We start from the raw sequence: 9,402 nt of genomic DNA, 5'->3' as shown, positions 1-9,402 counted from the left end.
TCAGACACGACTTGACAATTGTCTATTTTAAATACGATGAAATTTCGTCCAAATATATCATATTGATTTATTTTCTTGTTTCTTATTTCCTGTAAGGTCAATGGGGACATCATCGAATTGATAAGTCTTAATTAAGTCGATTATAATGTATTGACCACGCGCAAGAATGGTTTTTTTAATTTTTTTTTATAATAACAATAAAACTCAGAAGAGTAAGTGCTCGAATTGGACAAGTTAGGACTGCAAACAAATTGTTTCCCATACTGTTATGTGTCACTAGGTTTCTTTCAGGTTACACAAATTGTGTCACTCAGTCTTTTTGGATTACATGAATTGTGTTCCTCAGTTTTTTTCGCGTTACACACAAGTTTGGTCTAACTAAAATAAATAAAATTAAAATAACTATACAAATAATTTTAATAATATTACATATCAGACAAAAATTTAAATAAAACAATTTTTATAAATTCAAAATAAGAAATTTGTCTATTAAAATTCTAAAGATATGTTATATATTATATTTTACATGAAAAATGAGAAGTTCGTTTAAAAAAAAATTCATATTATTATAGTAAAATATTAACCTAACCTTACAATAATCAATGTTGTTTCGTTTAATTATATGTCTATGGTATAATTAATATAAATAAAAAGTAAAAATAACTACATAAATAATTTAATAATTTACATATTAGCAAAAATTTAAATGATAACGTTTTTACAAATTTTATACATATTTTATTCTTATGTAAAATATCAATTTAAATTTATCAGCACACAACTTGTGTAAAACTTCATAAAACTATTGAGACACAATCCGTGCACCCTACTTTTATCATTCGGATACAACTCGTATACGAGAAATTTTATCTGGATACAACTCGTTAACTGCGAAAATTAGCGTCCCTCGAATGATAAAACTTAACCTACCTTTCCCTTATTCCCAACTTATCCTCAAATACATAATTAAAATTTATGAGGTACCTATGATGCTAGTAACGAATCCTTATGAACAAATAAAAAAATATTTTTACACATTATATATTAATTAATATATTTTTAATTAAATTACATAAAAAAAATAAAAGAGTTCCACCCATCAACCGCAATATTAAGATTCTTATCAATTTATTTTTGGGACGCAATAGTAACACCCAGCTTAGTATAATATACATACACACCACTGTTTTAAGCTCTTAAACGTTTAAGACTACAATCTCCGCCATAACGTCCTAATCGTATCATTCGCATTCATGCACATACATGTTATAGTAATCCACTTCATGTAATCCTGTGTAGTCCCAAAACGTTCCAACTATATATTATATGAACAATGATATGCTAAAATACAATGATACCTACGCTTACGATTATCTTATTTTACAAGTTTACAACCCATTAATACCTACTGTAGATATCTATAGAACATCATACGAAACGTTGTATCGGTTGGTCAATTATGGTCTGTAGCGCACTGCACACTATCTAATATATATGTACTATAAACGCACCCATTACAGTAAAGCACAAATTCTCCGAACAAAAATTATTAATAACAGAATGCTTCCGCACACATTAACCTAATTTATTAATATTATCACTAAATCTCTCCTAGTTAGTTTCGGTACGTTTTGCTCTGCAAACATTATCCAATGCTTCTCTGGTAGTTTTACTATATTCAGTTCTGTAGATTTCAAATTTTTGATTGTGCTGATAATAATATTGACAAAACTAATTTAATATTGCCAATAAATCGTGGTGATAAAAATGACAGCGGACCATACGCTAATGAAATAACTAATAAGTGCCCGCATAGGATATAATATATACCAATATATTATTATTATCAATTATTATCATACTTACGAAGAACATTCACTGGTCATCTAACAAGGCCACTATTCTAATGAATTCTAAAAAAAACCGAACGCCCACTTTAATAATAGGATATTGTGTTTCATTTGTTTTAAATACCTACCTATAGGACAACTTTTACTTGAAACCTGTCAATTGCATTACCTACAATATAATATAAGCTTGAAACAGTTTTTACGGTCGAGTTATACAATGAACCATATGTTTTATTGACATTTCTAAGGCGTTAACCCTATTAATCTCAGCTGCAGTATAGTTATTTTAGTAAAATGTAGACCGATTTTTGGATACAAATTTCAAATGATATACCTTACGATTGGCCAAAAGAAAATCATTTACATTTAGTCCTGTCTGAAAAACTATACTACAAAGCTTTTTATTGATCACTAATAAATATGAAAGATGTATGATGAATTAAAAAATTGAAAAATGTAAAGAAAAGACAAACAATTTCTAACGCCATAAAAAACAAAAAAAACTTATAGTGTTTGATTAAATTCTTTGCACTGACATTAAAGTATATAGCACCTTAATATTAGTTTATAATATTAAATTAAACCATTATATCATAATTTACTATAATATCGTTACATAACTTTTCATGCACTTATTGTATATATATATATTATATGTTTGTATATAATTATATTAATAATGATGAATAATTTTTCTAAAAATTCTTCGCAGATAAATACAGTAGAATAAATGTTTGGATTAATATAATTATTCTATTTATTATTATTATTTTATTATTATTATCAAGCTAATTGAATTCTATTCATACAAATGTACTATTATTAATTTCATAATGATTTAATATTTATTTAAACTTTTTAATAATACTTTCAAAACACAGTATTAGTACACAATTTATCAATTTATTTATTTTAATAAAGCAAGCAGCGATCAATTAATATTTAGAAATTTGAACTTACGATAAATTGCTATGCAAGTCAAACTAATAAATACAATCGCATTCATTATTTTGAAGATCTTTCAAAATGAATGATTTAATTAATTCGAATTTCAAATAAATGTTAATTTAAACCTAAAATATTGTAATTTTTAGTACATAACAGTGCAATATCATAAATGTCGAAAGTGCAATACTTCAATATTTTCTATTGCGCTTATTAGTGAAAGGCATTATTAAAAATGTATAAAAATCACTAAAATCGATTAAATGATAATACCTGCAAAATGCTGACCCATATAAAATCTATTGCACAAATAATTAATTTAGTAATCGGAGGTGATAAATACTAAAATACTATGCAGATATCACTAAACGGTCATTCTGAGTCACTCAGTACGTATATTAAAGTAATACGACCGCGAGGTATATAATACGGTTATCGTTCTGGTCATCGTGATTGGCCGCCGGGGGGAGGTGTACATAATTATGTAATATAGTTAGGGCATTTTGTATCATAATGATTTAGTTTGCTCTCGTCGAATGAAATGTTATCCAAACCCTTTGTCGACCTCGATACCAATTTAATTAATTAGCGTTTATTATGTGTTCACATAATTGAACAAAAGTCGTTTGCATTGTTGCTGATCGTAAATAGAACTGAGTAAATCGTGTCATGCGTTTATAGGTAATTAGAAAAAAAACAAATCAATGCTTTGTTTTTTTTTTCAAATACCAATCCATAGTTGAATAGTTTGCTTCAACTAGTGTTTTCATAGAATGCTTGAAAAATAAATTATTAAACAACGCGGTCAACAAAGGGTTTTTTTTCTTAAGATAAAGAAAAGGTCTTAAAAATATATGGTTTGAGGCAAAAAAAGATTTTTTGGTTTTCAATAGAGGGGAGCGGACAGAGCAGCTAGGGCTGCCGGTGGTTTCTACAGAGTGGTTGCAGGCACCGACCCAAACACATTAACACTCGCACAGCCTCTTCAATATCCATCGGTAAATAACTTAATTCCTAGTCAAACATTTTTTTTAGATTTTTTTTAACATGTAGCTCCCGAAGTTTAAAAAAAAATTCATCGTAAAAATTAAGGACAACGCTATACCGTACGCACTATCACTCCGTCCCAATAATAATAATATTAATATAATAATATAATTTATCACACTAAAAATTGATTAGATACAACACATGTTGTTATAAAAGCATAATGCACCGCGGTAAATATAAGACATAATAATCATTTGAACTTTATAAATTATCGTTTTATTGAAAAATATAAACTCGTTGGGTGTATGATGGAAGTCAAGTGATCACTTCTACTTTCACTAACCACTATTATGTAATAACCCAGTACAATTCGTGATATAAATTGTCATCGTTTGTTAGTGCGTCTAAAAAACTAGTCACACTTGCCAATATCAAAACTTATATATACGTTTATTATTATACACCTACATCGGCTACATCTGGTTTTATGTTAAACAACAATATAAAACAATTTGCGACTTGTAACACTATTTATATAAATTTGACAAAACTGTATGACTCTGTGTATTTGTATGAATGACAATATCAAATATCAATAATTGATGTGTGTTACACATAACAGATTTTTTTTTTGAACAGTGAATGTAAGCATAATTAATCACAATAATTTTGACAAGAAAAAAATAATTAGTTTTTATTTCGTATTGTCTAGTAAAACGGAGTGGACTTTCGCACTTTTTCTCCATAATATCAGATTAAGTTAATATACTTACTGTAATATTATAATATTTAACTTCACTGCAACCATAATACAAATAAATAAACATTTACGTTTTTTAAATTTACTTAAGCTGTTTATTTTATTTTTTAACTTGAACAATATACCACATACATATCATAAAAAATATCTACCTTGTACATGGTAATCTACACATCTAAGTCGTAAGTTGTCCAAACATTTAAAATTCTACAACGTGTTATAAATTATATTAATTATGACAATAGAGTTTTGCGTAATATTTAATCGAAATTTTATCTGAACATTATTTTAACAATGTACCTACTAGCCGTGTTACCCGAACACTCTCAACTCTAATTTGTTTAAATTATATATATCATGCATTTGATTAATAATTTATATTGCATATGTATACAAATAAATAACATTCCATACATATTCAAAACTATTCAAGATCTATAAAAATAAAAATAAATTAAGATTTTGGCCCAATATATAAAAAAATCTATAATCATCTGTTTAACCATTTTAAACCTGTTTAAAATAAACAATTTTATAATTATATTTACAATATTACGTACTTTAAACAACAAGATCATTAATATATCTATCTCAATTCATATTTCATACTTATCACGTTTTGCGTTGTTTGTTAATAAAATAAACAATAATCGTACAGTTCAGAGTTTTGTCAATCGTCACTATAATATTACCATACACGCTGTGTATAATTCAAATAAATTACCTACACAATAAATATGTAATATATTATTATCATTTAGATCTTTAAGAGTTGAGGGTATTCTATCAGCCAAATTTACGGTGAAAATTGTATTATAATAGATATTAATATGTTACAATACCGAATTGTTGACTTTTTAATAATTGATTACAACAAAAAACCTGCCGTACAATGTACCTACTCCAAATTCCAATTGAAATTCTAACCATCAACACAAAAATAAAATAATTTCATAGAAAAGAAAAACATGATACAAATCACAATAACCAAAACAAATTGTACGCTTAATTAATACATTTCTTAATTATTGTACATAGCAATGTTTATTATTTTATTATTACCGACTATTATCCATTTTTCTATGTGTTTTGGTCCCACGACAGTTGGTAGCGGGAAGCGGTGCTAACCAAGACAAGACGAGTCGGTCGACTCTGTGCCGGCCGAAGGCGAAACCCAGGAGGTGCATGCGGATGTGAATGCCAAGGAAGACGGTTACAGCGTCGGCGTACCTGGACCACTGACTAGAATATTCGTGATCGCTAACAGAGGTGTTGCCAATTTGGTACAAGATTTGATACTGGTAAGTTTTGAAGCTTAGCGATTATTTAAAAGACTCCACTAACAACTCGTATGGTAATACCGTAAAAACTGCATAGAATGTGATTCTTTTATCTCTAAATAGAAGTTGTTACAAGATTGTAATTTTTAATTATTTTTTTATCGTTGTAATTTTTGAGTTTTTATACTTCATTTGTTCTAAAGCAGAATAATTCTACGATTATTTCGATAAGCTATAATATAGAATACTACATTAATCGAATTTCGAACCAGTAGTTAGTTAATTAGTCGTTAAAGTTTGGATGAGTAATGCGTCAACATTTTTTATGGTGACACTATTTCAGCGCTACACTACTCCACAGTCTTTTCATCTAAAATCTAAACACTTGTAAAACACGTATAACCCTCATAACTAATCAAATACGTAAGTTTCGGTATTCTATTTTTATATGCATCAAAATTCTCAAAAAGTTACAAAACGTAAAATAATATAAAAACTTTTTCAGTTTCGTTTTTTTTTACAAAACGTCTAAATCTCCAGCACATTCCCTTTTAGAATATAAAACGTTAGATAATATTAAATATATGTTCGATACGCATATATATATAATACCTACCTACTTATAAAACGTGTGCTTAAACACATATTTTATTACTGTATTTATTACATACCTATATAATATATTATATTGGAAAGTACTTAAATGTATATCACAAAAATTCGATGCAATCGAAATTATAATATGGCGAAACATGATAATATAGTAGAATAATAATAAAGTAAAATGTCCGCCCACGATAGTATAATAATATGTACATTGTAAATATAATATGATTGTATGAGCGCATTACATAAATAGCTATATAATTAACAACTGTCGTTGTGTGTTTTTTTTCAGAGATTGGCCCAGACCACCGAAAGAATAGTGAACTTCAAAGCCAGATTAATTACATCCCTCATCTAAGCAAATATTCAAGTTTGTGTAGTAAAATGTAATTTATTACCTGCGTGTGGCGTATTTTAGTCATGACTTATGAGATTAAATCTTTATTTAACGTTTGTTTGCACAAACACAAACCCACGTCGAGTTTTTTTTATAATTGACACGATTTGTTGAACTATATGTGTAATTATTTCCAATTTGTGTTTTGCGCATCAATCACGTCGTGACACGCACACACACATTCAAATATTTTACAACTAAATCAAAATTTACTGAAATAGCTGACATATTATTGTATTCAATTTATTTTTTACGAAAATGTTGTTCTGTCAACACGAGTTAAACATTAAACGTCGATCACAATGTCCATACTCCGCAAAACCCATAACTGATTTTATTACCTAGTTAAATTTTTGAAAAACAAGTGCCAAAATACAAAATATAATTTTAAAACCACCAGGTGATACGTCATCTCCCGTGATTTCCAATTTTTAATTAAATATACGTCGAGCACTAATATTAGTATTCATGTTGAATATGCATCTCAACGATTTTACCGGAACGTCATATTATTAGGTACTTAACTGTACAGCTGGTGGTTATCGACAATAGAACACTGATTTCAAACTATTGTAGTAATTTAATTAATCAATTAAAAAAATCAAAATCAAAATTATGTAGGTACTCGTTTATCATATTTAGTGATAGATATACAACTGTAAAAACATTATCATATAAATATGTATTTTCTATGTAGTATATTACTTTTATTTATTAGACCCATGAAATATGTGAAAAAATTGTCCACTGTATAATATTATTATTGGTATCATTTTTTTTTTGCATATTATGTAGGGTTTAGGTAGTTTTTCTTATATTTTTAAGTTACAAACAAAATAAATAATTGCTCAACAATTTTGTTTATGTAATATATTTAACACATATAATTTGTTAAAATAACGTAAGGGTATCATATTATTATAATAATAGACACATTTCATCCATGTTAATATAGTCTACCCATACATATACCTACTCATTATATTCATATTATAATATTGTATACTAAATATATTGTGTCCTTCGACTCTCTTCGTAAATTTCTTCGCGAGGTATTCTCCTATATAAGTAATATCGTATAAAAAAGTCTACTGCGCCATATCGTAGACTATAATTAATACACCCATAACACATATTATAATAATATAATAAAATAAAGCCTTTATATATAGATACAACACAATACCGATAAAACTTAATGCGGTACACTGAGTACTCACGTCACAATAATAAATGCAACGCAATCGTGTGAGATCTATAAACAAAAAATTCAAAGTTCTATAAACGAACATAGATCTTCTTTCATTTATTCATCATATTTTTTTTAATATTATCTTCTTTTTCCCATAGTTATTGTAATTGTACTTTTAACATGTAGTCGTGGTTATGCGATAATAATTGTGCAATACTAATATATATTTATATATTTATATACGTATATGAAATTCACCTCATTTCGTTGAGCCATTATTACAATATAATAATAAAAACATATACTATCTGCCTTGTTTCTGCCAAAAACGATAAAGTTATATTATTAAGTTAAATTCCCGTTTCCAATACTTTTTTTATCTGTTTTCATTAAATATTGTTTAGGATATTACCTAAACTGTTTGCGAGAAATTCTAAGAAAAAAAATTAACGCATATTATTAACAGAAATTAATTTTATTAATAATAATAATTGGCGTATTCAAAAAAATAAAAATAATAATAATATAGCGTAGGTGTTAGGTGAAAGTCAAATATTAATAATTAATAATTATTATGGTAGGTATATTATAGTTGTATTTTACAAAAATATAATATGTTGAACAAGTAAAGAAGTAAATTATTTTAGTTCATAAAAAAATCACATATCAATTATATTTGAATATTTTAAAATATACCCAAAAAAATGTTCAATTCAATTGCAGTTTTTTAAAAAAAAAACCCCACATAATCATAAAAGAAATATTTTTAACGAAGATGAACCTACTAGTTTATTAATTTGACTCATATTATTTTAATTGCATTTTCAATTTTGTTACAGGTCACATATTATATTAGTAATTTAAAAATTTTAATAATTGATTTCCTTACTTTTTTTGGCGGAAACGAGTGCATCCAGTAAAATAATACGGACGGCCACTTTACTTATCGTTCAATTTGTTTTTTATGTTGAGGTTTACTACGTATAATAATATTACAAATGACACTATACATATCTGACTCTCGATTCTTTGTAACGATTTCGTACCTATGACAAAAAACTAAAAAAATGTTATAGTGAGACTTTATTTACAATAGTATATACATTATTTTAATCATCGATTGATAAAATAATTATCGGACCCCGCGTATAAGAGCTACAGACTTGCTTTTCGCACTTATTCGTAGTTATCGGTAACCAATGGTGCACGGGTGGTGATTTCAAACCATCGATTTGCGTTCAAATTTGTTTTTTGAACCCCTTTTCACAACTCTGATACACATTTATACATCATAGGGATTTCGTTTACGGAACTCGACGTACCCACAACACACAAAAGGGACAGTAATTTTAACCTAAGGTGTAGGACTGTAGGATACACAC

The sequence above is a fragment of the Rhopalosiphum maidis genome, chromosome 3 (assembly GCF_003676215.2).
Source record: "Rhopalosiphum maidis isolate BTI-1 chromosome 3, ASM367621v3, whole genome shotgun sequence".
NCBI classification, from domain to species: domain Eukaryota; kingdom Metazoa; phylum Arthropoda; class Insecta; order Hemiptera; family Aphididae; genus Rhopalosiphum; species Rhopalosiphum maidis.
Note: the sequence above shows the minus strand (reverse complement) of the source record.